The sequence below is a fragment of the Lontra canadensis genome, unplaced genomic scaffold (genome assembly GCF_010015895.1).
Source record: "Lontra canadensis isolate GAN:19392208 unplaced genomic scaffold, GSC_riverotter_1.0 scaffold21, whole genome shotgun sequence".
Taxonomy (NCBI): domain Eukaryota; kingdom Metazoa; phylum Chordata; class Mammalia; order Carnivora; family Mustelidae; genus Lontra; species Lontra canadensis.
The window spans coordinates 24,466,884-24,489,964 of NW_022631015.1; the positions used below are offsets into that span (position 1 = coordinate 24,466,884).

Consider the following 23,081-nt stretch of genomic DNA (forward strand, 5'->3'; position numbering starts at 1 on the left):
TTCTGTTCATTTCTCTTTCTGGAGCCTCGGGCCACAGGTCTGTTTCGGGGCAGAGGAAGGGAAGAGGCAGCATTGTGTGTGCGGGGCTAGCGGAGAGGCGGCCTTGCCTTTCGGCTCCTGGATTACGCAGGTGCCTGTTCACCGTTATCTCTGCTTCTCTGTGCTCACCGGGGGCCTGCCTCACGGGGGGGTCTCCTTGTCCTAAACAAAGCCCTTTCCCCAGCTGTGAAGTTTAGGTTTTAATAAACACTCTCTTCCCTCTGGAAGTGTGACAGGTCGTTTATTCTCACAGCGTCATTTCCACAACTGTTGCTGGTGGGCACAGTGTTTGTGTTTGGGGGCGGGCCTTCCTCACTCTGGTAGCTGGTTGTCTGGTGTCACCAGAAGGGCAGCGTCTGTGGGGACCTACCTCTAGCAAACCGCTGCTGTGGGAGGGGACAGAGAGGGGGCCTAGAGAGCAAAGGGACACTGCCAAGCTGGAGGCGGTCTTGGTGGACATGTTGCCTTTGCACGGAGCATATCCCACACAGGTGTTTGACTGATAAAGGTGTTGATGAGATGATACAGTTTTTAGAGAAGTGAGAAATGAATTCTAGACTATTTTAAAAGCTACAGAAATTAATCAGAAGTATTTTCACTAAGGTCAGCTTATAAAGGAAAAGAATGGTTTCCTTTTAAAGGGCAAAGGACGAATATTTACTGAGGACTTACTACTTACCAGATGCCGTGCTACACACAGTGTGTGTGTGTGTGTCTGTGCATGTACATGTCTGCGTGCGTGGGTGTGTGCATGTGTGCGTGTGTAATAAAGTTTTATTTTAAGTATTTCATCTTTTCTCTGTTGTTCTGCATATATCTTCAGTGTAAAGAGCCAGAGGATTGAAATTTTGCCATTTGCAATGGTGTGGATGGAACTAGAGGGTGTTATACTAAGTGAAATAAGTCAGTCAGAGAAAGACAGTTATCATATAATCTCACTCATACGTGGAAGTTAAGAAACATAACCGGGTCATGGAGGAAGGGAGGGGAAAATAAAATAAGATGGAATCAGGGAGACAAACCATAAGAGACTCTTAATCATAGGAAACAAACAAACGAACATCCCCCCACTGCCATCCCCTGCTGGAGGGGATGGCAGTGGGGGGATGGGGTAACTGGGTGGTGGGCATTAAGGAGGGCACGTGATGTGATTCTGTGATGAGCACTGGATATTATATGAGACTGATGAATCACTGACCTCTGCCTCGGAAACTAATTTAAAAAAATCCAAAGGATTGTTTTTTTTCACTATTTCTGAATTTACTTTTCTCCTCTTTTTAATTATACAAGTATTATAGATGGTTGTTGTCAAAACACATAAAACACATCGATTTCCTGTTGAAAACAAAAGCTACCTGTTGGTCTCTCCCTCTATCCAGAAAGCCTGGTGGGAAGGGAGAAACTTAGTTTTTTTTTTCCCTTCAGTGTTGCATTCCCAATATCAAGATGAATGTTTTAAAAAAAAGTTTAAGGGATAAATTGGTAGCTATTGTTAATTATATATTAGATGAAAAATTAATATCTGTAAAGGATTTTACAGGGCTTATACACCATGGGAAGGCACCTTGGGGGCTGTCAGAGAATTCTGCCTACCTCAAGATACAACAACAGAGGTTGGAGTTGAGTGGAAATTGCCAGTATCACTGGCGATTGGAGGAATTTAATAAAATCAAGTGCCTCATACAACAGGTTCAGATCTTCCCAGTGGCAGAGATAGGTGTGGGATCATAGTTTTAGATCAGCTGGCTCTCTGGTGAGGAAAAGTGACATAAGGAAACTTCTATAGGGATGGAACCTGGACATGGGTGCCATTGGCATGACAGTCTGAACAATGTCACTTACTGACCACTGGGAGACTGCTGTATTTTCTCATTAGCAAGTGTCAATTGGGTAAAATCTTTGCCACCTGGAGTCTCACTTCAGAAAAAAATAAGCCCTCCACTTCCACTCATCCTCTCTCTCTCCTTAATCCATGAGAAAGAAAAAAGATGACAAAACCCACCTTTGGTAGGAATGAGTCTTACCTCTCTGTGGAGATTGAATCTTTCTCAAACCAACTTATTTCTGACTGTGAAGACACAGATGAACTCCTTGGGAGGAACTCCCTTCTGCGCAGGAAGTCCAGGAAGGCCAGAAGCAAACATGAAGCTCAAGGCTCAGACTGAAATTTGAGACAGCTCATGAAAACGACCCACTGAGCTGCCCCCAGGATCAGAGAACTTTCAAATGTGGAATCCCCGTGTTTGATCTCAAAATATAGATGCAATTTAACTATCAGGACAAATTTTATCTAATTTTTAAACTGATTTTGGAGTTTCTGTTAAGGACTGCTATAAAAGAAATGTGGGAGTTTCTTCTAAGGGCCAAGGGGACTAACCTATACGGTGGCCAAGAGACTTCTTAATTCACCAGGCATGTAACTGCTGTTCATGACATAACTTCTTTTAACAAAGAAAGATATCAAGGCTCAGAGAGTCAACGGGAAAGTCAGGATTAGAACATTGGTTGTCGAGTTCCAAACTACATAGTCTTTCAAATCATCTTGCCCCATACATTTTAGAGAGAACAGAATTTAGTAGTCTGGCTTTTCAATGGGGAGAATATGGATATTCAATAATACAGTGTTGGCATGCAGAAGAATGAAACTGGACCACTTTCTAACGCCATACACAGAAATAGACTCTGGATGGATGGAAGACCTAAATGTGAAACAGGAACCCATCAAAATCCTAGAGGAGAACACAGACAGCAACCCCTTTGACCTTGGCTGTAACAACTTGCTAGACATGTCTCCAAAGGCAAGGGAAACAAAAGCAAAAATGAACTACTGGGACATCATCAAGATAAAAGGCTTCTGCACAACAAATGAAACCGTTGACAAAACTAAAAGGTAACCTATGCAATGGGAGAAGACATTTGCAAATGACATATTAGATAAAGGGCTACTATCCAAAATCTGTAAATAACTTACCAAACCCAACATCCAAAAAACAAACTGTCCAGTTAAGAAATGGGCAGAAGACATGAACAGACATTTCTCCAAAGGAGGTATCCAAGTAGCTAACAGACATGAAAAAAAATGCTCAGTATCAGTCCTCACCAGGGTCATAAAAATCAAAACCACAATGAGATTACCACCTCACACACAGTCAGAATGGCCAAAATTAACAACTCAGGAAACAGATGTTGGCAAGGATGTGGAGAAAGGGTAACCCTTTTATGCTGTTGGTGGGAATGCAAGCTGGTGCAGCTGCTCTGGAAAACATATGGAGATTGCTCAAAAAGTTAAAAACTATCCTATCACCCAGCAATTGCACAACTAGGTATTTATCCAAAGGCTACAAAGGGGCACATGTACCCCAGTGTTTATAGTAACAATTTCCACAACAGCCAAACTATGGACAGAGCCCAGATGTCCGTTGACAGATGAATGGATAGAGAAGCTGTGGTCCATATAGGCTATGGAATACTACTCAGCCATCACAAAGAATAAAATCTTGCCATTTGCAAAATGCAACTAGAGGGTATAATGCTAAGTGAATAAGTTAGTCAGAGAAAGACAAATACCATATGATTTCACTCATATGTGGAATTTAAGATACAAAATAGATGAACATAAGGGAAGGGAGGGAAAAATAAAATAAGAATCAAGAGCGAGGCAAACCATAAGAAATGCTGAACTCTAGGGAAAAAAAACAGTTGCTGGAGGGGAAGAGGGTGGGGGAATGCGATAACTGGGTGATGGGCATTAAGGAGGACACATGATGTAACAATAACGAGCACTGGGTGTTATATACAACTGATGAATCACTGAACTCTATCTCTGAAACGAATACAGTATATGTTAATTAAATTGAATTTAAATGAAAAAATGTGTTGGGATCACCGGCAGTTCTCTGGAAATAAGGTGGAGTCGGATCTGTATCTCACATAGTAAAACAGGAAAATTTTGGATAAATCAAAGACCTAAATACAAAAAAGAAATCCTGTACATTCTAGAGGAAAGCACGGCATTCCTCTGTCACTCTTTTTGATCTCCTAGTGGGGGAAAGGCACATCTAAGTCAGACATTGAACCAGAATGCCCCTCACTTGGGCCACAGACCCAAATCACTGCAAAGTTCTAAGGCAAATAACAAACTGGATCACTGGGGACATACCAGAACACATTGGCTTAATTGATTCATATTTAAAGAGCCCCTATAAATCGTTAAGAGAAAGACGTAACAGCCGATAGAAAAACGAGTACACAGAAAAGGAAATGCAGGTGGCTCATGAACTTAAAAAATGCTCAACAACACTAACCCGAGAAAGGCAAAATCAAGTCCACTGAGGGGCAATTTCAGATTTTAAAGCCCCCCTGTTCTGCTGGCGAGGATTCACCTCTGCTCTCTGGGGCGAGCTGGAGGGGCAGCGCCGGCAGAGCTCTGACGACCTTTGGAAACAGTAAGAATCCCGCGGCAGGTGGTTCTCGCTTCCCAGGGGCCGCAGAGAAGAGGGCTTCTTCCCTGTGGCCTCAAGGGCAAAGCCCCCAGGCTTCCACCCCCATGCAACTGCGGGGCCCGGAGTAAAATCTCAGAGGGGCTGTGGACGTGGGAAAGTTCTCCTTAGGTTGGCAGCTCGATGCGGCCGGGGCAGAAAACAGTTAGCGCAGGTACTACCTCCTCGTCCTCCTTCCTGCCTGTAGGCAGAGCAGGATAACATTTTGTAAGGTGTTCGCGGGGGGACAGAAAAGCAGACGCTGGATCCGACCCCAGGCTTTTGCTGGAGGTCGGCCCTTCCCCGAAAGGGCTGCGAAGACAGACGGAAACCTGCTCTACCGGGAGTGGGGTTCGAACCCACGCGGGCACACGCCCATTGGATCTTAAGTCCAACGCCTTAACCACTCGGCCATCCCGGTGGCTGGGTTCTTGCTCTCGGCAATTACTTTTTTATTGGAACCAGTGTATCCGCGCTGCACCCGAAGGAAATACTTACTTCTGCTTCTGGAGAATCGCACGAGGACGTTGTGATAGAGAAGACAGCACGCTTCCCCTGAGCTCCCCTCGCGAGATCACCGCCTGTGTTGTAGAGAAATTGCTGTTTTGTGTCTTTTGATACGAAAAGAAAAACGCGTGGGGGAGGGGCAGAGAGTGAGGAAGGTGCACCTGCTCCCTCTGTCCCCTGCAGACGCCGCCCGGATTTTGCCGGAAGAGACCAGGGCTCCTGCTCTCGTACAACCCCCTGCAGACGCCCCCCAACGCTGGAGGCTGTAGGGCTGGACCCCAGGGGACAGAAGCTGAACACTAGCTCGCCCTGGGGAGACATTTGGAAATCCCTAGTGGACACAGAGGCAGCTGGATTTCCCGACTTTGATTTTAATGACAAGACACTTCCGGCGACACCCAGTATGCCCACAAAGGAGCACACTGAGCTCAATGCGGGCTGCAAAGACAGTAAGACCCTTGTACCCCCGAACTCTGATATGGGGGACCCCAAGAATCCGAATTCCATTCAGCACCCTCAACTAACTAACGTCATCTGTCTGCTGACTACCCTCAGTCAAGGGCGCTAAAAGTGGTCCTGGGGAATTTAAGGACATGAAAGCAGCTCCCAGATGGGACATATGGGGTCGCTGAAATGATATTCTGGCGCACAGGCTGCAATATAATAAATTTATATAATAATACGGAACACCTCGTGTGTGACAGGGGCTCTCCAGTCGCTGAGGGAAGGCACCCCGGTATGAGGGGGTTATAGCAGGGGTACAAGACGAGCAGAGGGTCTGAAGACAGCTCTTGCCAGAATGTCAGTTGATGCAGAAGCCCATCCTTCATGCTGAATGTTCAGACCGACTGGGTCCCCTTCCAGATCTTTCTCTTTGCCTCATAAATTCCCGGGCAAGGAATGGCCTGCGTAAGTGCTCGGTGGTCCCGCTCTGGGTTCTGTCTCCTGCCAGATCAAGGTTCAACTCCTAGAAAGGAGATGTCGCCTGAAAGAGTCCTGTACCTCCCAAACCCTGAAGGAAACCTAGATCCCTCAGTGCTGGGGTTAGAACTGGGGTGGGGACGGGGCTGGGTGTGACTGCAGGCTTCCACACGAGACAGGTCAGAGATAGACTCTATCAGGTATGGACACAGACAGAGCTTTCCGAAATATCCCAGTCCTGCTCTTCCGCACAGGGGCTACACAGCAGAATCAGTGATTCAGTCTAAGTCTTAGGTGTGAAAGTAAAAAAATAAAGCTACTTGAAGTATATGTGGGAGAATATCATCATGTGCTGTGAGCAGAGAACTTTTATTTTTTATTATTTATTTATTTGAAGAGAACCTTTAAAAACTTCAAGAGCACAAACAACAAAGAAATATGTTCTAGCATTTGCTTCCATTAAAATGAAGAATATGTAAAATAAAGGACATAATAGAAACATAAATAGATAAATGTGATCATGGGAGAGTATATTTAAATTGTCCCCAAATAGGTGGGGCGAGATGGAGAGAGAGAAGATATAATAGCAAGAAGCCATGAGAAGCAGCGAGATCACAAGGACACGGGCCAAGGATAGGACAAGCAATTTAGGGGAGAGAGATCTAGGAAGACTAACAAATACTGTGCAAAAATCTCCAAAATCATTTATCACCACAGAAATAATAGGTAAAAAGAGATGATACTCTACCACCATTTGATTGTCAAGAGTAAAAAGCTGAGTAAAACCTGTTATCGTAGGACTGGGAAGGAAAGAACGCCCATAGCCTACTGGAGGGGTTTGACATTGAGGGATGTCATCCTGGAGAACTTACACAAGCGAAAGAGGTCTCCGTGAAGCACGGAGCCTTTCTGCTCCTGCTTCTGGATCTTTCCCCGCCCTCCCCACCCCTCAAATCCCGCCCGTGACAGGGCACATGGAAGGACGTCAGCCACAGCACTGGGTGCGGCCTTGTGAAATTGGAGGGAACTTTGATTTTCATTTTTGGGCAGTATACATGCATGCACATTTATGCTGTGGTGATAGTTTGCGACCTCGGAGCAACACGGACGGAACTGAAAATCCTAGCGCTGTTGCAGGAGAGCTCTGCATGCGGACGTCGCCTCCTTCCACCTGTGAATCACTGGCCGGGGTCGGAGCTGCCCTGCGCTGGACACAACCAGGATGGTAGACACACATCCATGAATAACCGTTTTCTGACCCTCGTTGTCACCACAGGACCTTGGTCCCTGACAGAAAGGAAAGAGAAGCGATGGGCCTGACAGGTTTTAGCTTGGTGCCTAGTGGCAGTTTTTATGCTCCAGTACCCCCTCCTTGTGATTTAGGGCACATTGCGGGGGTGGGGGGTTCTGAGCAAATGCAGAACCTTAGGTTTGGACCCATCCTAACCAGGTGTGTGGGTCAGCCACAGATGGGACACAGGGCTCCCAGGGAAAATGTTACCTGAACTTGGAAGAAAAAGTCTTCTTAATGGAGCAGCAGAGAATTCATCCACACCATTGCCTGCACTGTCATGGAACAGACACCTCTGCGCCAGCTCGTGTCGCTAAAGAGATTTCTGGCCCGAGTGGTGACGGCTGGCTCAGCCTTTCTCGCTGTTTATGGTAAAATGTGAGATGAGAGCTTTAAGCTAAGGGAAGAAGAGTTAAATACCAATGAGCCCAAGCTGACAGGGCTTGAAAGAGAAAGCTGTTTCTTATTCCCCGCCGCTGCAGGTGAAAACCAACACCGAAATTAAGAGATGCCTTTCAGGCAAATATTAAGTCCAGAGCCCCACCAGCAGCCAAAGGTGGGATTGAAAAATCTTTTGTTGGCACGGCCAGGTGAGCTAAGGTGGTCTCTCAACAGAAAAACAAACCTCTAAGGGTCTTCAGGACATGTCCTACATGTCCCATTCACAAACCCACAAATCTGGGGGTGCGGCCCGCCAGCAGCTGTATTGGAAGCCAAGGTAGACAGGGGCTCCTGTTCCAAGGTTTGCAAATGCAGTTTTTGTTTAATACGGAGGTTGGAACACTTTTTCTTGAGGGGGCCGGACGGTAAATATTTTAGGCTTGTCTGTCGACATGACTCACATCTGCTGTTGCATCAGGAAAGCAGCCACAGATAATATGAGAAAGTAAGTGTGGCTGTGTTCCCAGAAAACTTTATAAAAACAGGCGGCTGGCCAGATGTGGCCTGGGGTCATCGTCTGCCGACTCCAGGTCTAAAGGAATCCACTCCAGCAATGTTCATGACATCGCAGGGGTGTCAGGAGCACGGTGGCTGAACACCGGCGGTGGGGACTCAAAGAGCCAGAGGACAGCACGAAACGAGCAAAGTTTGGGACAAAGACTCAGTAAGAGAAATGCCGTTTGAACAGGATGGAAGAGTGGGACGGAGCAGCCAGGAGTCCAGGAGGACAATTCCCAGCCAGCACGACTGAGTCCCAGTCAAGTGGCATCCTGTGCCCACTGGCCTCTGGAATTGCTGGGACTCGGTGTGTCCACTGGTTTTGTTCTCTTTGCACGGGAGTGTGGATGGCGTTTAGCCTCTGCCTCCGATGCCGGTCTGTGAAGACGGGGGACTTGTATCTTCAGTCGACAGATGTTCCACTTACGAAGAATCTGGCTTGAGCTTTCCCACCCAAGGAACTTCACCTGAGCCTTCCCCGGATTTGGATGATGCCATCCTGGATTTCACAAAGGAATCCGACTGGGAGGGAGGGAGTGTATTTTCCCATGTGGGAGAGACAGCATCATCGGAGGTCAAAAGTTAGGGGGACATAGGGACCAAATCCAGGGTCTTGTTTTTCCTATCGGTCACCCACAGAGTTGGAAGGGCAGGCTCCTTGCTGGTCCTAAGGGACCTGACGGGTCTCAGCGCGAAGCAATTTGGGCTTCTCAGTGCGGTTCTCGTTCCACAAAGGGAGTGTTCTTCTTTGGTTCTGACTGGAGTCTAGGTTCACTTTCTTGCTAAATCCTAAAAGAAATTGCTGAAATAAGAACACAGATTAAAGTGTGAAATTTTTAAAACAATAAGTGAGATAGAGAGACAGACTGTGAGGCTCTGTGGCTTAGTTGGTTAAAGCGCCTGTCTAGTAAACAGGAGATCCTGGGTTCAAATCCCAGCGGGGCCTTCCCCATTGTGGTTTTATGCAAACTTGGGGTTATAGCTTATTGAAGCCTCAGACGGCCAGTCTACCTGTCTGAGGCACTTTGTAAAGGAGCTGGAGAATTAGTCCCACGAATATAGCAAAGTCTATGCTATGAACTAGACTTGAGCTAAAGTTTCCTAATTTTAAACTTTTGTAGCTACTCTCCACGTTTCCTAAGAAACGTGCAGTCTCCCTTCACATTTTGTTTTGAATATAATTCAAAGAGGAGGCAAAAAAGAGATGAAATGTGCATATTGTATAAATTGAGTGCTGTGATAACAATCTCTCCTTCTCCCATGATTCTGCATTCTCTAAGACATCCTTGAATATTTTGAAAAATAGAGCAACATGTTGGAATCTTGAAAGAGTAAGAACGGTTAGTGCTGAAACATACGGAAAGGAAACTCATGGGAAAACAAGAAAGCTGTAACAAGAGACGGGAGGCAAGTGAGTCCTGAAGGACTCCGATGAAAAGAAAAGGCTGGAAAAAAATCGTCAAACCCTAGAATAAAGTGTTACTGCTTTAGTGGATCTTTATCTTTTGATATTCTAGGGTGTGCCTTAAAGTGTTACCATAGTCTACAAACGCAACCCCTCACCCTCAGTGACCTGCACATTTCTTGTCAAGCAGAGGGTGGCCTTCTTCTCAGCTTCCCCCTCCTCCCTGTAAGGAATGTTGAACTTGGATGATTGTTCCTTTTGTGATCTTCTTGGAGAAGAACTTGTTACACTACTTGGGGTCCCAGTGCAAAATGAGAACGCAGGACTTTTTGTTCATAGGTTCTGAGATTTCCAACCAGCCATCGCAGAGCATTGAATCAAGGGTCTGGCCTGGGACAAATGCCCAGGTTGGGAACCACGAAGCCAGTCGTCTCTGGGAGTGCAATATTTTTTTGCCCAAAGATTTTAAAGGACAGTTGAAAGTGGAATGGAATCCCAGGCGATGGTCCATGATACTGAGTACTTTCAGAGAGAGTTTGAAGAAGGTACTGATACGAGAATGTTGCACTCTACAAACAAAACCTGTGAAAATAATCTTGATTGAGGATTTTTCTTTCCAACAATATATTTCCGGCTCATGTTCTTTTCTCAAATAACTCCTCCTTCCAGGTCCCAGTAAATGTCACCTGGCCTTGGCTCTAGGGCACACACCTTGTCCCTGTTCCTGGGACTCTGTAACTTGGGCTCGATTCCACACAGCAAGGCTGCGCGCTGGGGGCCATGGGTAGGTTTGACTGGGATGCTGGCACTGGAAGAGTGAAAGGTGTCCAGGAAACGCGCGATCTAATTGTGAAAGGGAAGGAAAAAGCTAACCCGTTGCGGGGTGCATGTGTTTCCGCCCGGTTTCGAACCGGGGACCTTTCGCGTGTGAGGCGAACGTGATGACCACTACACTACGGAAACCCCTTCGCGCGCCACTGTGCCCTGGACGCGCGCTCCTTCCGCAGGCACCGGCGCTGCTTCCTACAACCTCGGGGGGCTGTTACCGACTCCACAGCAGCTGCGGCAGCAAATGGGCCCCACAGGAGCAGCGCGCCCCGGCTAGGAGCTCTCCAGCTCCCAGGTGTGTTAAGGGCTGAAGCTCTGCGCGCCTTCTGCTCAAACCTCGGCCGGCACTAGAATGCTCGCAAACACCCCGGCGCTCACCAAGCTTACTTGTGACTCCTGCATCCCTCGGAGTTCCTTCCCAGCCGCTCGCCCAGCATGGAAATGCCGGCCGCGCTCTGCAGGGTTTGCCTTCAGACTGTGGAATGGCCTCCGCTCTCCAGTCCTCCTGGGGCCCTAGTTAAGGCTCCATCTCGCCGCCCGGCTCCTAGGCATGGCTCTCATCTCTTCCTTGCCTAGCCGGAGATTCAAAACTGCAATTCCTTTCCCCAAATCCCACAAACAGAAACCACTTTCTTTTCTAACATAGGTATTTATTATGTTTTAATTGAGTTTTGTTTTGGAGAGCTTCTTCCGATTCACAGCAGAACGGAGCACAAAGTACAGACATTTGCTGGGAGTTCTTATCATGAAAGGCAGTTGGATTTTGTTGAATGCTTTTTCTACATCTTTTGGTCTGGTCATGCACTTTTTCTCGCTTAGCCTGTTGGTTTGATTTTCGGTGTTGAACCAGCCTTGCACACCTGGAATCAATTCCACTGGGCCATGGGATACTCTTTTTATACGCTGCTGGATGAGATTTGCTCTTATGTTGCTGAGGATTTTTACATCTGTGTTCTTAAGAGATGATGGTCTGTAGTCATCTTTTCCTGTAATGTCTTTGATATTGGCATTAGGGTAACGCTGACCCCATAGAGTAAGTTTTGAAGCATTCCCTCTGCTTCTGCCTTTTGAAAGAGATCATAGAGAATTGGTATAATTTCTTCCTTAAATGTTTGGCAGAATTCACCATGAACTTATCTGCACCTGAAATTTCTGTTTTGGAATGTTATTAATTTTTTATTCAATTATTTAAATACATATAGGCCTGTTCAGATTATTTCTTCTTGTGTGAGTTTCGGCAAATTTTGTCTTCACAATGTCAGCTGGTCCATTTCATCTAGGTTATCCATAATGTGGGCATAAAGGTTGTTCATAACAGTCATTTATTATCCTTTTAATATGCATGGGATCTGTAGTGCTGTCCCCTCTTCCAATTCTGATATCACTAATTTGTGTCCTCCCCCCTTTTTTTTTTTTTCCCTTAGTTAGCCTGGTGAGAGGTTGATTGATTTTATTGATCTTTTCAAAGAACCGACTTTTGGTTTCAATGATTTCCTGTTTCTAATTTCTGCTCTGATTTTTCTTTTCTTTTCTGCTTACTTTGGATATCTAGGTCTTCTTTTTCTACTTTCCTAGGATGGAAGCTTAGATTTAATTCAAAATATTTTTAAATTTCTCCTGAGAATTTTTCTTTGATCCATGTGTTACTTACAAGTGTATTTTTTCAGTCTCCAGGCATTTGGGGATTTTCCAGCTCTCTCTCTGGTATTGATAGCTACTAGAATTCCATTGCAGTCTGAGAGCAGACATTGTATGATCTCAGTTCTTTAAAGTGTGTTAAGGTGTGTTATGGCCCAGCATGTGGTCTATCTTGGTGAATGTTCCACGTGAGTTTAAGAATGTGTGTTCCGCTGTTGTTGGATAAGCTATCCCGAGATGTCGATTTTGTCAAGGGAGAATCAAACCCCTTATCATTTTATAATGCTCTTTTCTATCCCTGATAATTTTCCTTGGTCTGAAGTCCGTTGGTCTGAAATTAATATATTTTTAATTAACATATAATGTATTATTAGCCCCCAGGGGTACAGGTCAGTGAATCACCAGGTTTACACACTTCACAGCACTCACCATAGCACAGACCTTCCCAATGTCCATAACTCAACCACCCTCTCCCTACTCCCCAACCCCCCGGCCACCCTCAGTTTTGTGAGATTAAGAGTCTCTCTTGGTTTGTCTCCCTCCCGATCCCATCTTGTTTCATTTATTCTTTTCCTACCCCCCAACCCCCCACTTTGCCTCTCAATTTCCTCATATCAGGGAGATCATATGATAGTTGTCTTTCTCCGATTGACTTATTTCGCTAAACCTAATACCCTCTAGTTCCATCCATGTCGTCGTAAATGGCAAGATTTCATTTCTTTTGATGGCTGCATAGTATTCCATTGTGTATATATACCACTCTTCTTTATCCATTCATCTGTTGATGGACATCTAGCTTCTTTCCATGAAATTAATATTGTTGCTTCTGCTTTCTTTTCACTGATGTTAGCATGGTGTACCTTTCTCCATTCTTTGACCTGGAGTCTATTTATGTCTTTATGTTTAAAGTGGGTTTGTTGTAGACAACATATACTTTAGTCTTGTTTCTTGGTCCACTCTGACAATCTCTGTCTTTTAAGTGGTGCATTTAGACCATTGATATTTAAACTGATTTCTGATAGAGTTGGATTAATATTTCTCATAGTTACAGTTTTCTGTTTGCTTTGTTTTTGGTTCCTCTTTTTGTCGTCTACTCTTTTTCTGTCTTTTGTGGCTTTAGCTGAGCATTTTACATTGTTTCACTTTCTCTGCTTTTTAGCATATCAGTTGCACTTCTTCTTCTTTTTTTTTTTTTTACTTTTTTTAGTGGTGGCCCTAGAGTTCGCGATATATGTTTAGAACTAACCCAAGCCCACTTTTGAATAACACTGCACCACTTTGCAGGTAGAGTGAGTACCTTATAATAGCGAAATGATTATTATTTGAGCCACCTGTTATCAGTCAGATCAATTTAGAATAAGAATTATAAAAGTTTCTATTTTACCTTCATTTATTCCTTCTCCGATGTTCTTTCTCACATAGATCCAAGTTCCTAATCTATATCATTTCTTTCTTCTAAAGAATTTCTTTTAACATATGGTGGAAGACAGGTCCACTGACAACATATTCTCTCAATATTTTGGCTGTGAAAATCTTCCTTTCTTCTTCACTTTTTAGGGATAATTTCACAGGGTGCAGACGTCTGGATTGGTGGGTTTCTCTCTCAACACTAAACACTTTACTTCCCTTGCTTGCCTGGTTTCTGAAAAGTTTTACCTTTGATCCTCTGTAGGTAATTGTTTTCCCTCTAGCAGCTCTCAGCAATTCTTTTTTCTTTATCTTCCTTATTCTGTAGTTTGAAAATGATGCATCTGCATGTAATTTTTTGGCATTTTTCCTGGTTGGTGCTCTGTGGGCTTCCTGGGTCTGTAATTTGGTGTCTGACATTCATCTGGGAAATTTCTCAGTCATTGTTGTTTCAAATATTTTTTTCTGTTTAAATATCATTTCTGTACCGTTATGCCTATGTAATGTCTTTTGTATATCACTGTTCTTGGATATTCTGTTCTCTTTTCTTTGGTCTTTCGCCTTTTGCTTCTCAGTTTCAGGCATTTCTATTGAGATGTTCTCACGCTCAGAGGTTCTTTGCTCGGCCATGTCCGATCTGCCAATAAGCCCATCTGAGATGCTTCTCATTTCTGTAACAGTGCTTTTGACCTCCAGCATTCTTTTTGGCCCTTTTGTAGCATTTCCCTCTCTCTGCTTCTATTGCCCCCCCTGTTCTTGCCTGCTGTCTACTTTATCCATGAGCGCTCCTAGCATAGTTATCGTAGTTGTTTTAAGTTCTGGGTCTCATAATTGCAACATCTCTGCCTTATCTGAGTATGGTCTGATGCTTACCCTGTCTCTTCAGACTGCGTTTTCACTTTCTCTGGCTCATGTTTGATTTCTATCCTGTGTGAAGGACCCTCTTGATTGTCCTGTGGAACTCCCAAGGGGTCCTCAGACCCAGCCTGCCTGCATCCTTACTGGGAGGCCCAAAGTCTGCTTCTGGTGAAGGGGTCTTATAATGCGTTGTTCTCATAGGCACAGTCTAGTTACTTAGCTGGTCTTGACTATCAGCAGCCCCCACCCCCATGCCCTTCCTCCTGAAAACTTACTGAATCCAGAAATCATAAATTAAATATTTATTACTGAACAACATAGATGGGCAGATACGTAGTGCTCAGAAACCACTGAGGGTCTCATTGTAACTCATCCATTTAATTAATGCACTCCATAGTTTTGCCAAGGGTCATTAATTTGGAGGTAAGAATGGCTGAGACTCACCCAAGCAATGCACATAAAACAGAACTGGACGACTTCTTGTTTCCCATCCTGCACATCAACTGTTTAGAAGTTGTCGCTCCTGTCCTCGGAATGAGAAAAAAGCTAAACAAACTGAAAATTAACAACTTTTCTTAGCTCCATCAAAGAACTGAGGTCAACAGGGCCAACCGCATTGGGAGGCATCCCAGCTCGCTGTCGTGGAAACCAACCCTGGAACCAGTATGAGGGAGGAACAGGTCAACCAGGAGTTGCTGGAGGCTCCCTGTGGACAAGCATGAAGTCAAAAACCGGAGGCAGCCAGTCCTACGGAAGCCCCCACACTTGTGTGACTTTTATCCTTGGGAGTCCTACCAGGTTCTCCCAGTGAAGACTGGAGAACAAAATCCCTTCCCAGGAGGGCAATAATGACCATTTAAATATACCCTCAAAGCCTTCGTTCTCCCTAACAAGGCCTGTGCGCGGGGGAGACTGTCCACCAGAGCCTAACAGACCTGAGGGGTGAGTATTCCCAGCCCCTTCTGTGCCCACCCATGGGGGGAAGTGGGAGGCCTGTTGACCTCAGCTCCTTTCACCAGCACTCGTGTTTGGCTTTCAAAAAAGTGACAAGTCATGCTGAAAGACAAAAACACAAGTTTTAGAGACAGAGAATACCCGAGATTTAGATTCTTAGGGGAAATTTTTGGAGTCATCAGACCAGGAAATGATTAATGTACCAAGAGCTTTCAGGGAAGGGAACCTTTTTCTTTCCCCTCTTAGGGTCCCTGGCTGGGTGTGGAAATGAGACTCAGAGACAGATTAACGGGAGGAAGACACACACATTTATGTAAGTTTTACAGGGTGGGGGACCTTCCTGAGGAAGGCAGACTCGAAGATGGGGCTAAAGTCGAGGGCTTTTATGGTGGTTTGAAGAGTGGAGTCAAATATTGAAAGCATTGAGAGAAACAGCTACCAGTGTGGAATCTGTTACAATGACACTATCCTTCAAGGTGCAGGAGAAAAAGACTTTCTCAGAGGAACAAGAGTAGAAGGATTACATTGTCATAGACAAGCCTTGAAAGATTGAATATAAGTACCTCGCAGAGGAGGCAGATGACGAAATCCTGCAGGAACAATGGAAGAACACCGCAAAAGGAATCCAGGAAGGAGACTGTCTCCAGGTACCTGGTGGGCAGCCTCCTTGGTCTCCCGGGGCCTCCAGGTCAGGGAGAGAGGGGCAGGGGCCTTGTGGGCCTCAGGGAGCAGGGGCTGGGTTACAAGATAAGCTGCTGAGGCTCATCCCTAGACAGCAAATGCCAGGCCCACATCTGGTGGTCCTGGGTCACCTCGGGGGTGGGGGGGTCTGGATCAGTGTTGCTGGGGATCCCTCTTGTGCACGCGAATCCCTCAGCTTTCTCCTGTTCCCGCACACGTTCCTCTCTTGTCCTTAGGGGACGGTGGTACCGGATTTCCTTTCAGCCCACATGGGGGAGGGGCTCCTTTCCCCCGGGGTCTCTTCCAGGCACCCAGGAGGTATACCTGTTAATAAACTTGTGTTTTTCTTTTGCTGCTCTCTTGTGACAGAGTTCCCAGCCAAGGGCTTCCAAGGGTAGAGAGAAAATGATTTTCCCTCCCCTTCCTAAGTAACGGACACCCTGGGTGCCCTGGGGTTCCATCCACACGTCCTTCGTGAAGGCGGAGAGACCCTTGCAAAGGCAACTGCAGGAGCTGGTGACGGAGCAGAGGAAGGCTGCGCGGGGTCCGCGGGTGCCGGGTGCCGGAGGGCACTGGCCGTGGGCACCGCGCGTAGGCACGGCCTTGGCTCCAAGCCCAAGGCAGAGGCAGAAACCGCAGGAGCGGCGCGGTCCGCTGCCCAGACGCCTCTATCCCAGCCGCTCCGGGGGTCGGGAAGCCGGGCTTCTCCGCGCCTCCTAGCCCTCAGGGGTGCGGGGGCCGGGCCCAGTGCGGCTCCCCGAGGTCCCCGCCGGCTTCCTGGAGGAGGCGGTCCTGCGGAGGCCAAGGCTGGAGAGGGAAGTGAAGGAGGTGCGAATCAAACTGGCAAGGGGCTGATCCTTCCTATGATAAATAATAAAAGTAATCCATTCTCAGCGAAGCAGAGTGGCGCAGCGGAAGCGTGCTGGGCCCATAACCCAGAGGTCGATGGATCGAAACCATCCTCTGCTAAGTGCTTTTGATTTCCCTGTGTCTGGAGGGGGAGATGGCCTCAGAAAGGAAGTGCAGGCCATTTAATAAATTCCAACAGACATTGTATCTGATTTCTAGGAATGTGTGGTATTTTCCACTTTTCTCCCCAAATGATTGCATAGTCCCTTTTTTGCTCATTTCAAAGTGGAGGCAAATCTTATCCCTAGAAGAGAGAAAGAGAAGGTGACAAACTCCATGTTTGTTCCAACAGGTTAATCCACCTTCCAGTGAACAGACTCTACCTCGAGGCGGTATAGGACTTCCCTTGCACATTTTCTTACACTTAAAGGAAAAACATTACTTTTGTCTGAGATCATTGGTTACTGTAAAGCTATATTGCCTTTTTTTACTTGGGTGGGAGTTTTCTGCTTCTTTCACTCTTTTGTCTATTTCTATGCATGATTTTATTACATTCATTTCAAGTTGATGGTAATGGGCTGAAAATTCTTCTCTAAAGCAATTTATGTACACTAACTGGGAAGATGTCTTTTATAGCCTTTCCTTGTCCATATCCACAGAAACTGGATTCTTGGGAATGTTATGAGAAAGACAAGAAGTTAAATGTGAAATGGAAGAAAAATTGGAATACGTTAAAATGAAACATTTTGTGCATCAAATTCCATGGATGAAGAAGGAATAAAAATAGTCTTTCTGATATATTTGCAGAAGAAATTGAGAGAAAATGACTACTCAAAATACTTTTAATGAGTGCCTAGAGTGTGGCAGGAAAATAGAAATGCTTCTAAACAATGGGAATTCACAGAGCAAGATATCAAAAGCAAAAATATTGACAAAAAGGTGTATGCGATAGACCTGTCTTGTTCCCTCCAGTTTAGTGATGAAGATGTTCCTGTTTGGCAAGACCAACCATCTTCAATTTATTTTGCTTGTTTACCCCCTAAAAGCATTTTAACTAACTTTAAGTGTCCAGACATAGGAGATTGGTTGAATAAACAGTGGCATACAGACTCAAAGGAAAAGCCCCATGCAGCTACAAAAAAAAGAAACAGACTGATTTCCAAGTGATATTGTTAAGTGGGGGAACCAGAGCAGATGAACATTACACTATGCTACCATTTTTTAAGAAAGAAGGGGAGTTAGGATAACCTACACATACAGTATCATTCATAGATAACCAGTGAAGCTGGTTATTTTATGAGCTGAGCCTTTTTTTTTTTTTTTAAAGGAAGCTGGTTATTTTAGAGGGTTGTAATAGTTGTGGGGGGAACTGAGTATAAAGGAATATGGGAAGAACATTTCTCTGAGTATACTTTTTGACAAACTTTTACCTTTTGAAAGCAGGTGAAAAATCTGCCTGAAAATTCGAAATGAGCCAGTCTGCCAGAGACAATGGAAGGGGCTCCTCTGGCCCATCACTTGATTGTTTTAACTAAGAACAGTGTCTTTAAGCAATTTTAATTCCTTGGAGTCTTTATGAATTGCCACAGTATTTTTATGTTCTCACACATTGCTTTCCAGTGGTCTTCTAAAAGGTTTCCTCATAAATTTAAATTACTCCAAAGAATGTAACTGCTAGCATATGGTAAAATTTGGACATGAAGAAAAAGTCCTGTTAGCGATTGGATTTTGTCCATTGGAAACTTAAAGCTCTAACGATTTGATATGCATTAGCATTCTCTAAAAATATATTTGGTGAAAAAAGTAGGACAGAGAAAGGCAAATACCATATGACTTCATTTGTATGTGGAATCTAGCAGAAAAAAAAAACAAAAACAAAAGAGCTCTTAGATACAGAGAACCAGTTGGTGGCTGTGGAGGCAGAAGATGGCAAAAGGCAAGAACCAGGGTTCAAAGGTACAAAGTTCCCGTTACAAGAGAAATAAGTCCTGGGGAGGTAATGTACATCATGATGACGGTCATAAATAATACTGATTTGCATATTTGAAAGTTGATAAGGGAGGAGATCTGAAACGTTCTCATCACAAATAAAAAAAAAGTAACTATGTATGATATTTGATGCTAACTAGATTTATTGTGGTGATCATTTTACAATATATATAAATACCAAATTATTGTGTTGTACACCTGAAACTAATGTTATGTATTAATTATACCTCAATTTAAAAAATATGGCATGCTTTTATTTAACAGTTGAAAACGTTTGTGAATTCTTTCTCTTTTAAAAGTATTTCTATTCTGTAACTGTCACAGAATTATGTCCCCAAATGTTGCATTTTTATGCTTAAAGGCTGTGATTAATAACCCTATCATACTAGTCTAAATCAGAAAAACATAAAAATTGAGATGATTTTTAGTTATTTCAAGTGTTTTTAATTCTATTTTAAGTGTTTTTCTTCTGGTTTGAGTTGTCTTTAATAGCATGCAATCAATAAAAAGTGATTGTATAATTTTTCATAAGTATTCAGTATATGAAAAAGAAAATTGTATTGGAACTTAATAAAAGGGTTGGGATTCCCATTTAAGTCAGGGATCTGTGGATGCCAATTTCTAGGGGCTGGAATGGAAAGGATTTGGTAAAGTTAGGGGAATGATCAGGACATAGACAAAACTCCCACACCAAGGTCCCACCGAGATTTGAACTCGGATCGCTGGATTCAGAGTCCAGAGTGCTGACCATTACACCATGGGGCCCACCTAGGACACGTTCTCTCTGATTCGCAAATGACAGAGTTTTTCCTCCCCAAGCCCCCGCCCTTGCCGGCTGAAAGGTGATCAGAAGCACGCCGCGTTTTCCTGCTCTGGGACGGTGTGGACCGGCCCCTGTCGCGCACCTTCTGCACCAGAGTGTCACGCAGAGCCCAGACTCCACACGTCAGGCGTCCCCCCCGCCAGCCCCGAATTCCCTCCCTCGCGGTGTGGGAACTGGTTCTCGCCGCAGAACAGGAGAGGCCGTGACGGAAACCGACCGTTCCCAAGGTGCGGGCCCCTCGACGGGTGTTTCGTCGTGTTCCGCACCTCAGGCTCACGGCCGCCCTGAGGTGGGACCACTGTCGCTCCTTTACTGGGGACACACCTGGGGCAGAGCCCTGGGGTCCTCACGCTGCTTCCTCAGACTCTGCTCCTTCCGCTAACCACCGTCCTAACTGCGGAGGTGGCGGAGCCCGCGGACCGCCTGCGGGAGGGTCTCAGCAAAGCCCCCGGCGGGGGTCTGTTCGCGCAAGGACTGGGGCGGGAAGAGGGTCGCGGGGGCACCTGGGGGGGGGAAATACCCGTGTGTGGCGGCGGGCACTGGGGGCCGGGGGGAGGAGGACCCCCGCGGCCCTGGCGCACCTCGGGTCGCGGGGAGGGCCCCTCGGGAGCGCCCCCGCAGCAGCCCCGAGCCTCGCGTCCTCCTCCGGGACGGAAAGCGCGCGCAGGGGAGGCCCCGAACTCACGTCAAGGCCCGGCGCCAGCTGCCGCGCGCGTCGCCCGCACTCGCCTGGGCGCCCCCTGTCAAACCCTCGCGGCCTGCGGGAATGCGCGTGTGTGTACGAGGGGGCACGTCTCGCAGAACGCGGGGTGTCGTTCGGCTCCCGAGGGAGCTACCTGGGTCTCCCGCGACAGCACTCGGCGTGCGAGCGAGCGAGGGCCGCGGCCACTTCCTCAGCGCGCGGGGCTGCACGTGCCCTTCCGGGAGCCTGTGGAAGCGGGACTGCGGGAGGCGGGGGGTAATGCAGTCTCGGGCCTGCGCGGGGCGGGGCTGCTGCCCCCTGGTCTCTGGGCTCCGCGGAGCCGCGCTTCGAGGGCGGCGCGCCTCCTGGCGGACATGGAGCGTAAAGCGCAGCCAAGCGAAGCGAAACGAAACAGCCTGCAACACCGCAGGCGCGGGCAGCCCACCCCCACGACGCGGACTCCCCTTGCAAACGCCAGGCCTCGCTCGAGAGCCCCTTGCAGCGGGAGTTCTTCAGGGTGGCATTTACTGCACAGTTGGGTCTGTTCTGGAAAGCCGGGCTGGGAATCTTCCTCAAGCTACGACAGGTGGAGGATGGTCAATGTCGGTTGGTTGTTTGCAGAGAGGTGGTAGGAGATCCTCAGGAAGGAGGGTGACAATCCTCCACAGGTGAGTCCAAACTGTCAAAGCCTGGCAGAGATAAGGAAAAGGTCCTCACAAAGGAAATACTCTTAAACGTGCGCTGAGAAATCCAAAGATTTCTCTTTCCTTCGCAAAACTAGTCAGCGATGAATACAGTAGTTTGATCACATCTTGTAACGCCAAAGGGAAGAGCAGTTCCGACGGCCTTGACCCTGCGGGGTTCCAAAGGCGGCCCCGACTTGAGCAGCGCTGCTCTCCCTTTAGTGAACAGGGTTTCGGTGCTGCTCGTGGCCTCCTCCCGTGGGCCTCCTCCCCTCCCTCAGCTGACTGGGATGGGAGCCAAGGTGGGGCACGAGTAAGAGCCGAGGAAGGGCCCAGTTCAGAAGCCAGTGTCTCCTTCCTGAGGAAGGAAATAGGGCACCTTCAGCCCCAAACCCTGCTTCCTGGGAAGCACTCAAAAATCTTCAACTTACTCACAAACGTGCAATTAGTGCTTTCCAGAGGCTGGGCCCCCGACAGGCTGGGCTCCTTACAGCCAACAGGAAATCAAAACTAGGCCCATGCAGACCTCAGGATGACTGGGCAGGAAGGCAGTGAAAGGAGCCTTTCTTCCTGGAGGTGAATTTTCACCCAAAACATACAAATTACAGTGGTCCAACCCCCCCACCCCCACCTTTAGCTACCGAGTGGTCTCATTAAGAGAAGCCATGGTTGGGGCCTTGGACTGCTGGGTTTGGATCAGGTCATGATCTCCCTGTCAGGGGACTGAGCCCCTGGTCTGGGCCCCCCAATCAGCAGGGAGTCTGCTTCCCCTTTGCTCTTCCACTCCTCACTCTCCCCCGCCCTGCCTGTCCACTCCTTCTCAAATAAATACATAAATAAAAAATAAATAAAATAAAATTTTAAAAAATGACTTTTTAAAAAAGTCATGGTTGGTGTTAATCTCCAAGGAGACTGGTGCTCCAGTCTTGGGCCAAGCTCATTCTTAGTGTGGGCAGAGACTAGGGGTCATCAAAGGAAAAGGAGTCAGAGGAAATCTGGGAAGAAGCAGAGCAGAACGTCTGAGAACCCAGCAGGGACAAGAGCTCTTCTGGGTTCTGGGATGATCGAACCAGAACAGGCGAAGAGCTCTGGACTCAGCACATCTTTGGGAGCTCCCGTGTCAGCGGGGGTCTGCCGGACTGAGAGCTGAATGGGGAACAGGCCCCAGGACCGAGCCCTCTCGCTGGAGAATGCGAGGCCTTGAACATGGGGGAGGGCCTATTAAACAAGCAATTAGGACAAGTATGAAAAGGGGGGTTTTGGGGTCCTGAGGAGACACAGAAGAAGTACTTAAGCCCAGATAAAGGGAGCCAAGGATGGCCTCAGGGAGAAGGGCTGAGTTAATAATGGTCTAAATTAATAAATTAATAAAGGTCTAAGTTAATAGATGAGGAGTGGGGAGAGAACCGGACCTCATAACAAGAGGCCAGAGAGAAGGGCAAAACAGCTTAGCAGATAAAAAATGAGAAGGGGAGGGGAATGGGAAAATAGAAACCAGTTCACCCTGGCGGGTGACTAGAAGCTATGGGGGCGGGGGTAGGTGCGTGGCAGAAACAGTGACAGCGAGGCTGGAGGTGTGGGCAGGTAAAGGCGGCGGTCACCGAAGGGAGCAAGCCGACCCTCGAGTGCCGAAAGGCTTGTCCTGGGTAAGAATCCTCTACCGGGCTACCAGCGGCGGCCGCCCGCACGAGCGAGGGCACAGTCTCCCAGCGCGACCCCCCTCGAGCGCAGCGGTAGCACGAAAAGGCGAGGGCAGCTGCGGCAGGACTCGGTGGCCCGAGGGCAAGGCCGCAGACGGCTAGTGCACCTGCTCGGCCGTGGGCTTGAGCGCCATCCTCTGAGCGCCGCGCAGAGAGAGGCCAGGCCGCCGGGATTGCGTTCCCAGGCCAGGTCCCCAGCTCTTCCCATGTTACACGTCCCAAACACTCCCCCTAAGCCACCCCCCTCTCACCACCCCCCGCCACTCCCCCCGACACCACCCCCGGGTCCCCCGCACAGTTTCCAGGATTGGCGGCTGCTTCTTCCTGCGCGGCTCTCTGTCCCTGGTCTGTGCGCTCAGACTTCCGATTATATTAGTGCTCGTTCTGGCTGCTGTATTGGCTGGATTAC

General features: G+C 47.1%; 5 non-coding genes across 5 annotated transcripts; 2 read left to right on the plus strand and 3 right to left on the minus strand.

Moving 5' to 3' along the window:
* Nucleotides 1-4,855: 4,855 nt before the first annotated feature.
* Nucleotides 4,856-4,938, minus strand: TRNAL-UAA. Its single transcript has one exon. It is a non-coding gene; the product is annotated as a tRNA-Leu (tRNA).
* Nucleotides 4,939-9,047: 4,109 nt separating this feature from the next.
* TRNAT-AGU lies at nucleotides 9,048-9,121 on the plus strand. Its single transcript has one exon. It is a non-coding gene; the product is annotated as a tRNA-Thr (tRNA).
* Nucleotides 9,122-10,470: 1,349 nt separating this feature from the next.
* TRNAV-CAC lies at nucleotides 10,471-10,543 on the minus strand. Its single transcript has one exon. It is a non-coding gene; the product is annotated as a tRNA-Val (tRNA).
* Nucleotides 10,544-16,843: 6,300 nt separating this feature from the next.
* TRNAM-CAU lies at nucleotides 16,844-16,915 on the plus strand. Its single transcript has one exon. It is a non-coding gene; the product is annotated as a tRNA-Met (tRNA).
* Nucleotides 16,916-19,477: 2,562 nt separating this feature from the next.
* On the minus strand, nucleotides 19,478-19,549 carry TRNAQ-CUG. The gene has a single exon. It is a non-coding gene; the product is annotated as a tRNA-Gln (tRNA).
* Nucleotides 19,550-23,081: the final 3,532 nt, after the last annotated feature.